The 13,491-nt window shown below is 44.1% G+C and overlaps 1 pseudogene; it reads right to left on the bottom strand.

The window, feature by feature from the left end:
• Positions 1 to 362: 362 nt before the first annotated feature.
• LOC138992615 (ferritin light chain pseudogene) lies at positions 363 to 913 on the bottom strand (annotated as a pseudogene).
• Positions 914 to 13,491: the final 12,578 nt, after the last annotated feature.

Below are 13,491 nucleotides of genomic sequence, written 5' to 3' on the forward strand. Positions count from 1 at the left end.
AAGTATCATACTTTAAAAAGATATTAGCTTGTGAGAACATGTAATAAATAACTTGAAAATGCAATGGGTATTTAATTTTAAAGCGTGCCTTTAACATTTATGTAAAACATTTTTTGTACTCATTCAATAGAAACTTATCTGGGTAAAGCTAGCAATAAAACTACTGGTCTGCAATGTTAAGTATGTATGTATTTATTTATTGTTTATTAATCCTCACCGAAGAACATTTTTTCCATTGATTTTTAATTTATTATTATTTTATTTTATTTTTTCTGCAAAAGCTTTATTGTTTCATTTGGTCTAATGTGTGGGAGAGGGCTTCAGGGTGGTTAAAGGAATGGCTACTAGTTTTGGGGAGAGGCTCAGGCAAAAGCCAGACACCAGGGGAATGCAGAGGGGCCCCTCAAAGGCCTCTGGGGTCCAAAGGCTCCTAGTCGCTTGAGGGTGAGCCTTTGGAAGAGATACTCGCCCAGCCCACCCCGGGCCGGCAGCCTGCGGAGGTGAGTCAGGTGTAGCCCATCTTCTTGATGAGTTTCACCTCCTCACCCAGGAAGTGGTTCTCCAGGAATCAGAGATAAGGGCCTGCAGCTCCAAAAGGGCCTGGTTCAGGTTCCTCTCCAAGGCCAGGGCGGCTTCCATGGCGTCCTGAGTTTTGCCCACTCATCTGGGGAGGCTTCAGCATGTTCTGGAAGAGAATGCGGCTGCCACGCTGGTTTTGCAACTTTAAGAGACACTCAGCGCCCTCGCGCTTCTTCTCCGCCAACTCGCGGGAGAAGCGGCCCACGCCCTCGAGAGCCACATCGTCCCTGTGGAAATAGAAGCCCAGAGAGAGGTAGGTGTGGGAGGCCCGCAGATGCAGGTTGGCTGCAGCCTCTACCTCAGTGGAATAATTCTGACTAATGTGGGAGCGCATGGTTGTTGGGCAATAAGGAGTTAAGTTAGAAAAGAAAAAAAGGTGTGTTGGTTGGTCCAAGAGGTGGTTCTGAAGGTGGTGACTGCATGAGATGCAGGAGAGTGGCCGGAGGCTGGAAGAAGGGGCGTCCCTGGGTTTGTGCTTGTCCAAACACTGTTGAAACAAGAGACAGAACCGGGACCGCTGAGGGCACTGCCTCCATTGATGTTTTTAAAGAGTTGAAGGGAGGGAGGAAGGGAGGAGAGACAGAGAGACAGACAGAAACATCAATGTGAGAGAGACACATCAATTGGTTGCCTCCCACAAGTGCCCGGACCAGGGCCAGGATTGAACGGCAATCAAGGTACGTGCCCTTGACTAGGAATTGAACTGTGAGCCTTCATGTCTGTGGGCTGACACTCTAACTACTGAGCCAAACTGGCCAGGGCTAAGTATGTATTTTTAAAGCATTGCTTTTAAGGATATTCGTTCACTACTGTTTCAGCCATTTGACCAGTCAAATTTTAACTGAGCAAACAAAGTCACTTTGTTATTGCAACAGAAGAAATTGTTTAAGCAGGTGATAAAGCTGCTGCGAAGACAAACAGTACATGAATAAAACAACCCAGCAAATAGCAACAGCAGGAAATTGCTCCCGCCCTTTGGGAGGAGGTGTTATTACTGGATAGCCACCTTGCAACTGTGAGGCTGCAAGCATGAGAACCAAAAGCCAACAAGCCAAAGACAGGAGCAGGAAAGATAGAAATCTCCTAATTCATCGATGGTATCATTAGGCTACCAAACCAACTCTAGGATCACCTTTTTACCATTTTTTTGTCAGCAAATAATAAATGCCTCTATGTGTTTGAATCTATTAGATTATCTGATACTTATAGCTGAATAGATCTGATGTAATATTTATCCAAGACCTAAATAAGCGATTTATATTAATAACTGCATTATTATTGTTTATATTCACCCAACCATTTGCAGCAGTAGCTGGCTGCCTGAGGCCACCTTGGCTGCCAGGCGGTGCCTGTGGGTGCAGATGCCACCCCAGGCCTGCAGGGCCAAACTGGAGGTGTTGGTCAGTGACCAGAAGTGGGGAGCCCAGTGCTGGGGTCTCCCACCGGATGCCACCATCCAGCAAGCCCATCCTCTGCGTTCCTGCCCCGGTGCTGGAGGAAGTAATTTCCATTTCCTTCTGGCCAGCAGTGGATGCAGGGCTTCCTGATTGGCCCACACAATATAAACACACAATTATACTATTTACCCTGGGAGCTCCCCTGAGCCTGAAACTCAACAATGCACTCAAAGATCTCCTCTCCCTCCTGTTGGGTTCTGTGATCTCAGGGCTCTGAGTTAATGAAAAAAGAGATGCCTAGAGGCAAGGCCCCGTTTCTGTCTCTTTATTGATGTTTTTTTCAGTCTGGAGTTGGTTTTGCTTGTTTATCGTGAGTGGCAGTGGGAAAGGGTACCTTGTGGATGTGGTAGGACAAACATTTGTTGTAAGAGTTAACAGCAGCACCCTGGCCGGTTTGGTTCAGTGGATAGAGTGGTGGCCCATGGACTGAAGGGTCCCGGGTTCTGGTCAAGGGCACATATCTCTGTTGCAGGCTCTATCCCCCGCCCTGTTTGATCCCTGGCCCTGGTCGAATTGACGTGTCTCACATGGATATTTTTCTCTCTCCCTCCCTTCCACTCTAAAAATCATTGGAAAAATATCCTCAGGTGAAGATTAACAAACAAACAAACAAAAAGGAGTTAACAGTGGGTTCATTGGGCCCACCTGGTATGCTCAGGTTTGTGGCATATAAACAAGGCTCTATTTGAGCCTAGTTTTTCTACAGAAAAACTAGTATTTCAACAGAAATTGGTAGAAATTGGTCTCATAATAACTAGAAGGTAAACTCTTTTGGATGGACTTTGTCTTCCTGTTACCTTTTATGTATTATACAAAAGCGCACCGATTGAAGCACTTTACAAAAACTAATTTTAATCCTCATAACAACCCTATAGGTAAGTGTTAAGGGTTGGATTGTATCCCCAGTCCTAACCCACAGTACTTCAGAATATGACTTTATTTGGAGATAGGGTCTTTACAGAGATAATCAAGTTAAAGTGAGGTCTTTAAGGTGGGCTCTAACCCCATATGACTGGTGTCCTGCTAAGAAGGGAAAATTTGGACCCACAGTTATGCACACAGGGAAGATGATGCAAAGAGACACAAGAAGAAGGCAACCACGTGCATGCCAAGGAGAAAGGCCTTAGGAGAAACCAATGCTCCCAACACCTGATTTCAGACTTCCAGCTTCCAGAACTATGAGACAATAGGTTTCTGTACTTTAAACCACTCAGTTTGTGGCACATTGTTCTGGGAGGCCTAGCAAACTCATATAGTAAGTATATTCTTATTACCCAGTGATGCTATTTTCAGATGAGGGAACCGAGGCATAGAAAAATGCGCAACTTGCCCACGTTTATAAAACTGAGTGGAAGGTTGTATGCCACACCCTTTGGGTGGGAGTGATAGTGGCTCTATCAGGGGTGGGCAAACTTTTTGACTCGAGGGCCACAACGGGTTCTTAAACTGGACCGGAGGGAGCATGGATGGAGTGTTTGTGTGAACTAATATAAATTCAAAGTAAACATCATTACATAAAAGGGTACGGTCTTTTTTTTTTTTTTTTTAGTTTTGTTCATTTCAAATGGGCTGGATCCGGCCCGAGGGCCGTAGTTTGCCCACGGCTGTAGCTGGACAGGCACCCACATGTGCTGATGGTAGTCAAATGGAGTGGGTGTCTTCAGTCCTGGTGGGCCAGGTTTCATTTACAAGATTTTCCTGTCCCCCAAATCTTTCATTGATGTGTCAGTGGGCTTTGGCGATCTGATGTTTGCTTAACTGAGAAATGAGGCTGTGTTTATGGACATTTATCGGTGGACCAGGACCCAGATGTTTGCTGGCATGTCAGAGGGACGTGGGCTCTTCGGGCTGTGAAGATAGATGCTCAGATGCTTTAAGTTACTTCTGTCCTAAACTCCCAGTAGAAGGGCTAGACCAGTGGTTCTCAACCTTGGCTGCACATTAGAATCACCTGGGAATCTTTTTAAAATCTTGATTTCTGGGCCTCATCCTCTGGAAATTCTGTTTCTTTGTTATGGGATAGGGCCCAGAAATCAGGATTTTAGAAAGATTCCCAGGTAATTCTAATGTGCAGCCAAGGTTGAGAACCACTGGGCTAGACACAAGTGTGTGCACGCATGTACACACACCCACCGCTTCTTGTATGCATACATATTAGTACATATGCATTCCTCACCTATACCCACATTTACTAACAGAAACACACACATATCAGGACACCTGTGCAAATACTGGCAAACACACTTGTCCTCCAGAATATGCACATGCTCATTCTCAAGCAGCATACCTGTACACTTGCATACTTACCCACATGCCTGCTGAATGTGTATGTAAGTATACATACACACACCTGAAAACATACATGGTTAAGTGGGCTTAGACCAGTGTCCCTGTGTCTCATTAGAGTGTGTGACAGTGATCTAGGTCAGGTGGCCCAGAAGCAGATTCTGAGATGAGAGGGAGTGTGCATGTGATTTTTTAGAAAATTTATTTTTTATTTATTTATTTATTTATTTGTAGTGGGAGCAACATTTATTGAGAGAAGCCAGTCCTAGAAAAGGTGCAGCCGGGATTCCAAAAGTAGGCCCGTGTCCGGAGCTTCCGTTCCATGTTGTAGCCAGCTGTAGTTCAGCATTCAAGCTAATTAAAGTCTCAGTCCATGTGTGGAGTCCCACATGGCCATAAGCTACGTGGCAGCAGGGGAGTACATCCCCTGCCATAGGAGCCAGGAACCCAGCACGCCAGAGAGAGAGGAAGAGAGAGTCTGCATGTGATTTATTAAGAAGATGTTCCCAGGGGAGACGAGTAGAGAGTAAGACAAGCAGGACAGGAACAAAGAGGAAGCCAGACAAGAATGTGATTTGAGGTGAGGGCGCAGCCTCCCCCTGATCCTTTGGGCTCTGGAACACTGAGTAAATCCTCCTTTTTTGCCCCTCGTCATGGCAAGGGAGCTGGCTTTTACATTCTTGCACCAGTCATGCCCCTGTGGGCAGCCCAGGGGCATGAACCTCCAGGCACTTCTGTCTCTCATGGTGTCAGGGTGAAACTTCCAGCACCCCAGGGAGTCCTCTGAAGACTGCAGAGAGCCCCCAGAAGCAAAGCACATGGGAAGGCATCTGGGAATGGCACATGGGATGGTAAAGCGGACCTGCGAGGCTCTGGGGAGGGTGCAGTGTGTGTGTGTGGAGGGAAGTGAGGGGGCGCTGAGTATGGGGAGACTTTTTCTTTCAAGAAGGATGATCCAGGGATGTGGGGAGGAGCAGAGCCTGGGAATTGGTCCTGGCCCAAGAAGGCCAATGAAGTCGGGGTGAGACAGGTAGCTAGTGAGGGCGGTCCTTTGGGCAGAGCCTGTTTTCCCTCCAGGAGTCCTCATGCTTCCTTGGCCAGGATGTGAGGAAGACCAAGGTCAGCCTTGGAGGTAGTCGAACTCTGTGCACCTATGGGGAGAGGCATTGCACAAGGAAGATCTCCCTGCGGGAAGACAGTCAAGCTATTTCCAAGCACAGGCAGTACCCACCCTTAGTAGCTTCTCGATGGCTGCTGCAGAGGACTGGTTCTGCTGGTGTATCCATTGGGTGTGCGTGGTTGGGTAGGTGGGATTGTCTCAGTTGTCCATCATCCCCTTTGGCTGACTGGAGGTCTGCCTGTGTATACAGGATGGCAAAGCACCTCAGGGTAGGGACCATCTTGCAGGTATTGTTATCCTTATTTTGCAAATGAGAAAACTGAGTCAGGAGAGGTACATAAAATGAGTTGCCTAAGGTTATACAGGGATACAGTGGTGAAATTGGGATTCAAACTCACACCTGTGCTCCTAGCAGGTGGACTGTGTCAGGGCTTGGGGGCTCCTGGAATGGAGGCAGCAATGACAGCAGGGACAGAGCACCAAGTGTGGGACCCAACTGGCCAGACCAGGGCACACCTGCCAACCCAGCCCAGGTCCTTTTTCTTGCTGTGAGAAGACCACCGGGCCTGCTGTTTCTCCTGGCATGGGCTGGGCTGGCTACCTCCTGGGAATAAACACTGGGGAGAGATAAAAAGGAAATATCTCTTAAGAACAAGCAATAATTTTCAGAGACTGGACAGTTTAAATTCATATTTTAAAATAATTTATTTGCAAGGGCACAGTCCTGCTAAAATATAAACCAAATTTTCATTAGTGAACAGAATACTTAACATCCACAGCCCTGACTGGTTCAGGGCTGTCCGCAGAAAAAGGGGTAAGAAATTGCTTTTCTGCATGACTAAAAAGGTCACCGCAGAGGCCCTTCCAGGAGAAAGGGAGGACCTGTCCAAGGACAAATTCCAGCTTAAACTCTAGGATGCAAAATCTACTCGGTTACTAAAATGACAGTTTTCCAGCTTCAAAAATTAAACTGTATCATGGAATGAAGCCATTGGCAGTTTTTGCATATGAATTTTCGCTGCTACAAGTTGTTTACTTAACAGCTGGTGCCCATTTCAAGCAAAATTACTTGTGGCCCTTAATAATTTGATTAAAAACGAGCACTTCTAAACTTGCCTTTGACCTGAACATCACAGTATTTGAAAGCTGATTCTTCAAACAATGGGAGGTTGAGGATAAAGACACTACCACCTGTGGCCTTGCCCTGAGTATTGGAATTGATGATAAAGCGTAGCTATGCTCTAAGCTTCTGACTTTGTTGAGAGTCAGGGTGTGAATTTGGACATTTATATATTAAAAGAGATCTTTACTAAATTTCCATGCATTTTAAAAGTTATTTTCCCCCCAATTAAACTCTTTGTTTTGAGGCAATTATAGGTTCACATGCGGTTGAAAGAAAGACATGCATTCAAATTTGTGTGTGTGCATTTTCTTCAGCTCATGATGCTTATGAACACCCTCCACTTAGTCTTTCTGGTTAGTAAGGACTCCTCCAGGAGGGAGCAGCGTGTGGCACACAGTGCCCTGGACTCTGAGCTGATCAGTACCAACTCACCAGAACTCAGTGGCTGTGTGTTCTGACCCTCGGTTAATATAAGGGAAGAGTTCAGCCACTTACGTCGGAAGTCCAGGCAGTAATGAAATTTACCTCAGGTTCACACCTTGCAAATGACTATGAAACAGCCATAAACAAATCAAAAGAGGATGAAGTAGCATATTTGTTTCTACATTGGAGGAGAAATATACTTACAATATTTAAAGCAATAGAAGATATCATCAGAAACAAGGCAAATCAAATAAATTATAAAAGTTTTAATTTTTGGTAGTGAAACAATGAAACTAAATGAAAAAATTAGAAAATTATTTTAATTATTATGAATAAAGCTTATGGTCCAAAATAGATACAGACTTCTGCAAATTTGTGATTAAGACTTAGACTCTACTTAACAATTTATCTAAAGATATTAGGATATCCTTTACATATAAAGAATGACAGGTGCCCTGCCAGCATGGCTCAGTGGTTGAGAGTTGACCTATGAACCAAAAGGTCACGGTTAGATTTCTGGGCAGGGGCACATGCCTGGGTTGTGGGCTCGATCCCCAGGGTGGGGTGTGCAGAAGGCAGCCGATCAATGTTTATCTCTCATCATTGATATTTCTGTCTCTCTCTCCCTCTCCCTTCCTCTCTGAAATCAATAAGTATATATTAAAAAAAAGAATGACAGGTAACATCATTCATTAGTATAGTCTTTACAATTTATAATGTTGCCATATCACCCTAGTTGATAGATTTGCTCTATCAAAATGGTTTTTTAAATATAATTAGTAAACTAGTATGAAAATATGTTCAACCTGAATAATAATTAAGGAAATACAAATTAGAACAGTTTTGGGGTGCCAACATTAAATTACTAAAAATCAATATGATCAATAAAATCTCTTATATTAGGTTCTGCCTAGAAAACCCACACTCTGGCCACTCTGTAATTTGTTCCTATTTTTCTGAAGTGCAAGTTGGCAATTTGTAATATAAACGATGAAAGCACTCATACCCTTTAACTGGGTAATCCCACTTTTGGGAATACACCTCGAGGTAATAATCCTAAGTAAAAAAAGTCATTTATACAAGATATTTATGGCAGTGTGTTCATAATAAGGGAAGTTGGAAAGTGACGAAAATGCCCAGAGAGTGGGAATGGTTAGGGGAACCCTGGTGCGTCAGCATTCTCTGTGACCACTGACACGGAAAAGGATGGGAACTGTGTTCATCCATGAACATGTGCTTACAGCACAGTGCTAAGTGCAAGCAAAGCAGAATGCAGAATGGAACAGTCACTCTTTCAACTGCAGATACATGGTGTCTGTGCTCTGATGCATCCGGAAAAATTGTACATAGATGTAAATAGCTGGGAGTTTTATTTTATTTTAATTTATTTTTTGTTAGAGAACATTTATTTGGCAAATTAGAGTTAGAAGTAACGCCTAGAAGAAATGGGCTTAGGAAACAAATTATAGAGATAAAGGAAAGGCCCTTGGAGCTTGGGAGTGAGGAAGTTAATGGAAACATCTTTCAGGGTTGTGGTCTCCACTGATTGATTGGCCGGCACCAGGGCAGGGGTTATTATTTAATGCAGCTGGTCCTGAGGGCAACCATGGGGTCACTGGTCTGGTTTTGCTGCTTTTCTGGACTTGGAGCTGAAATACAACTGAGGTATAGATGTAATCTCTAGGGAGGAAAGGTCAGGGGGTCCAAACTGCCTGACCAGTAATATTCTAGGGGAGGAACAGTCACCCTGGGGGCAAGGTCCCACCTACAATTGATTGTCTGTTGCTAGGCACCCGGGGCTTTCCACCCTGCTGACCTTCTGTACCTGGCGAGCTTTAAATTCATGGGATATGTTTCCTGTAAAACTATTTATTTAAACCTTTGTCAATCATCTACTATTTGACAAAATAATGAACTGGTGGTTAAAACTTCGCGACATGCGTAATGGCTGCGGTGAATTCTTTTCTGACATGTAGGGTGTTTCTAGTTTCCCTGGGAGAGCTGAGCTCGCTACTTCTGTACTATTACTGTTACTGTAGTTGGGTGATGACCTGTGGCAGGGCCTCTGCCTCCCAGGAAGCCACTGTAAGGATACTGTGAGAATCTGTGGATGGCCTGGAAGAGTGAGAGTCCCTCATTTCTCCCCACTTCAGACACAGCCTTCTTACTTTTCCCTGAAGTTAATTCATCCTCTGAACCTTGAGGAAAATGTAAGTAATGCCGCCCAGTGTTCAGAGAATAGACCCAAAACAATAAATGAGGGCAGGGTGGGGTGGCTGAGGATCTGACCTTATGCCCATGGTGCAGAAATCTTTTTTGTCTTTTTTTTTTTTTTTTTAAATATATTTTATTGATTTTTTACAGAGAGGAAGGGAGAGAGATAGAGAGTTAGAAACATCGATGAGAGAGAAACATCGACCAGCTGCCTCCTGCACATCTCCCACTGGGGATGTGCCTGCAACCCAGGTACATGCCCTTGACCAGAATCGAACCCGGGACCTTTCAATCCGCAGGCCGACGCTCTATCCACTGAGCCAAACCGGTTTCGGCATTGTCTTGAATGCACCCAATAAGCTATTACTTTTAGGTAACTTGACTGTAAGTTCCAGAAAATCCTGCCTCAGTTTACTAAAAATAATTATTATTCATTATAACAAGAAGCCCACGGGTAGGGCAGCTCCAGGCTGGTGAATTCCACGCCTCTAGGCTCTTTCCATTTTATCATTCAGCCAAACTCAGGATGTCAGTGTTGCCCTCTGCCAGCTCAGAGCGTTTCTCCAGCACAGCTGCTGTGGCTCTGATATGATGCCCAATATCAGAACGGTCTTTATCTCTCTCCTTTGAAGAACAAAGAAATCTTTATCAAAATCTGCCTTTTGTCCCTGTTCCCAGCAGCCTGCCTTTCACTTCTCAGTGGCCAGAATTGCATTTCATGTCATACCTGAGCCAATCTCTGTCAAGGGGAATGAGGCCCCTAGGATTCACTAGGGTTAGATCGAGAGTCACTGGCAACACATTGGCAAGTAACATCCTCCTAGACCTGCTTTAATGATTTGGCAACATTAAAGATATTTTTTAAAAATGTTTTTATTGATTTTTTTACATGGTTTTATTGATTTTAAAGAGAGAGGAAGGGGAAGGGAAAGAGAAACATGGATGTGATAAACATCAATCGGTTGCCTTCCATATATACACCCTAACTGGGGGCTGAACCCATAGCCTGGGCATGTGTTCTGACTAAGAATTGAACCAGTGACCTTTTGGTACATGGGCTGATGCTCAACCAACTGAGCCACACTGGCCAGGGCCTAAAGATATTTTGCACAGATATAAATATTTCTTAGTATGTAAACAGTGTAATTTTTTGCTTGTTTTATTAATCCTCACCTGAGGATAGTTTTTCTATTGCTTTTCAGAGAGGGTGAGAGGGAGGGAGGGTGGGGGAGAGAGGGAGAGGGAGAGGGAGAGGGAGAGGGAGAGGGAGAGAGAGAGAGAGAGAGAAATATGAGAGAGACAGATTGGTTGCTTTCTGCACATGCTCTGACTGGGGCAACAATGTATTTTTTTTAATTACAGCATTTCTTCACATATGTCGTATTAGCTAGGCCCATTTTGGTTGCAAGTGACGGGAACTTATCTTGAGCAGAATTTGGCAAAAGGAGGAATTGATTGTCTCATGGACATCAATTTTGAGCTACCATACTGTGAAAAGGGAAGGGGAACAGCCAGCGGGGCCTCAGCAACATTTGATCCGTGGTGGTAACATGGCCAGCGCTCCTTCTCTGCTTCTCTCTGTAGATGGGCTTTCTCCACATGGTGAGAAACAGCTGTTGAGCACATTTTCGTTTTGTTTCTTTAATTCTGCACTAATGAAGAAAGTTCTGGAAAAGGTCTCTGATTGGCCCGGATTGTGTTGGATGCCCACCGCTAGCTCAACCAGCTGTGGCAGGGATAGGCATAGAGTCGTGGAAGAAAATGGCAGCCAATTGAGGAAACCATATGGATGGAGTGGGAATAGGAGCAGTTACCTGAAAGGGAGGGTTTTGGCCAAAACCAGTTGAACAGTTGGCATAAAGGGAACCTTACTCTTACCCAGCCTAAGATGTTATAGCCTTTTCATTATATAGTTCTATTTTTCTTCCCCAGAATCCAAATTTACCTATACCCTCTGGCCTTCCGTTTTCCCCAATCCTCCATATATTTTTTAAAAAACATGTTTTAGATATGTGCTATAATTTTTACCCTTATTTTTTTCAAGTTTCTTCCAGTTATTTCTTGTTTCTCTCCCTGTACTCTGTGGACATTCTTTACCTATGACCAAACGAAAATGATCAAGTCTTCCAAAGGGATTCTGATCCCTCGTTCATAGAAGAAGAAAGAAAAAGAGCATTGACCCAATATTCACTAAGTCCCAGGTCCTGGGATGCCTGTGTAGTTCAGTGATAAGTGACCCAGCCCCTGTTTATCAGGAGCTGATGGTTAGGAGGGGCTGAGAGGCAAATAAGTAGACAGTCATGGTGCAGCTTAGGCTAATGGCAAAGGAAGTACAGAATCCGGGGGGACAATTGTATTGATGCCCAATCTAGATTTCCAAAGGAAAAATTAATGCGCGGACAGGCTAAGTGATTTGTACTCGCTCACATGTTTGTTTATAGGTAAAGAAGCAGAAACAGGAATTATCGTTGGACTGTGGGGTCAACGCCCATATTTTCTCCCACTATACCATGATGCCTCTGGAGGAGGAGCATGAGTGAAATAGAGTTCAAATCAGGCTTGGCTGCTCATCTCAGCTGCCTTGGAAGACCCGTCTTTCCTTTCTCTAGGCTCATATTTCCGTGCGGTGTGGCTCTAAAAATGAGATGCACCTCTTGTGTCTCTCATCACTTCTTTGGGATTTGCCACTGATTGAATCACACATTCTTGTAGGTGCACAGGAGGGAGAGAGCCTCACAGGGCATTAATCTCAGCCCTATGCATTCAGTCAGGGCTGTCTCAAATAGGGTATCTATAAAACTGTGTGTGTTAGGAATACACAAAACCTCGGGATGTATGCTTGGCAGACTAAGAGGAAAGATGTCAGGACACTAACACCAGGGGTCCCCAGACAGACAGCCCAGCCAAATCACCCAATTGTGAAGATGTGGTTTCTGAACTCCATCACACATTTCGGACCTCCAGGTACCTTTTTAAAGTCATACTCTTCGGAGCAGATAGTTAGGATAACGTATATGAAGAAGTCTTATACGTGAGAGAGAGAGAGAGAGAGAGAGAGAGAGAGAGAGGAAGAAAGAGACAAAAATAGACATAAGCATTTTCTAGTAAATAGTCTGCAGTAGGAAAAAGTATGAAAACAACTACCACTAATATCCTCAGAGAGGCCCCTCTAACTCATTGTAGACAACTCTCAAATTTGACATGGCTTGTTTGTAGTTCTGGAGATAGAGCCCGAGCCTTTGCTGTGGGTTACGCGTGTAATAGCAGATGCTGAATGCAGACTTGGCAGTGCATCTTGGTCAAGGCCTGGTTTGTTTGACTTGAGATTTTACCAAGTCAGTGTCATAATAACCAGATGGTAATATTATGTGTGTAGATACTTCTGGTAAGTTACAGAGGTGGAATGAATAAACAATCAGATTCCTCAACCCAGGCCTATCCACCACTTGGAGTTTTATTCCAAAATGCCATTTGGACAGAGATTATTCATTCCCTGCGCAATGTTCTTTCCATCACAATGACATTACCAGCCATTGGGTAATGGCATCGTGTACGGTCCCAGGCTCTGTGCAGGGGAGAGTTATGTTATGCGTAGACTTCTACAAGTGTTTTCTTCTCTTTTGACTTGCTCAAACTATATTAATTTTAATAAGTATTTATGGAGGCTAGCTGTCATCGAGGGGTATGGACGACACAAAAAAGCTATAAAATTCCTTTAACTTTCTCCTGAAAAAAATCTCATTTTCTGCTGCCTGATAGATCATCTTTTCCTAGAAGAAATAAATTGATATGTCAAATTTCAGACCCACCTGAAGGCCTATAAAATGAGGGAAGCAACCTGTTACTTGGGTATGAAATTAGGGCCCTCCTGATGGGAGAAGGAACTTCTCGACAGGACTTGCTCATTCTGGCTATAGATGTTTTGAATTTGTTCTTTTGTAGTTGATTTAAAGATTTTTATCTCCTTCTTGGGGTCTTTCCACATCATCTCTCTTTAAAGCAAGCTGAACTGAATATGTAGTGTCTGAGCAAACTGCATTATTTACCTAACATTTTTAGCAGAGTGACTGTGGGTATATTGCAAGCTTCATATTGACATGGGAAAAAGAGATGGTAAGTCAGTGATCCTAAATGATGACGTTTTGAGCAAAGTAAGGACTCAGAGTGTGACTGGCAAAGGGAAAGCATCAGTCCTTGGGTGCCAGAGCCAGAAGCCCATCCTGGCCTGTTCTGCAGAAAAGAGATATGGAAATAGGAACCGGGATACCAATGTCTGGAGGCTTTACCTG

This window comes from Myotis yumanensis, unplaced genomic scaffold (genome assembly GCF_028538775.1).
Source record: "Myotis yumanensis isolate MYYU_CA2020_CCGP unplaced genomic scaffold, mMyoYum1.0.hap1 SCAF_14, whole genome shotgun sequence".
Taxonomy (NCBI): domain Eukaryota; kingdom Metazoa; phylum Chordata; class Mammalia; order Chiroptera; family Vespertilionidae; genus Myotis; species Myotis yumanensis.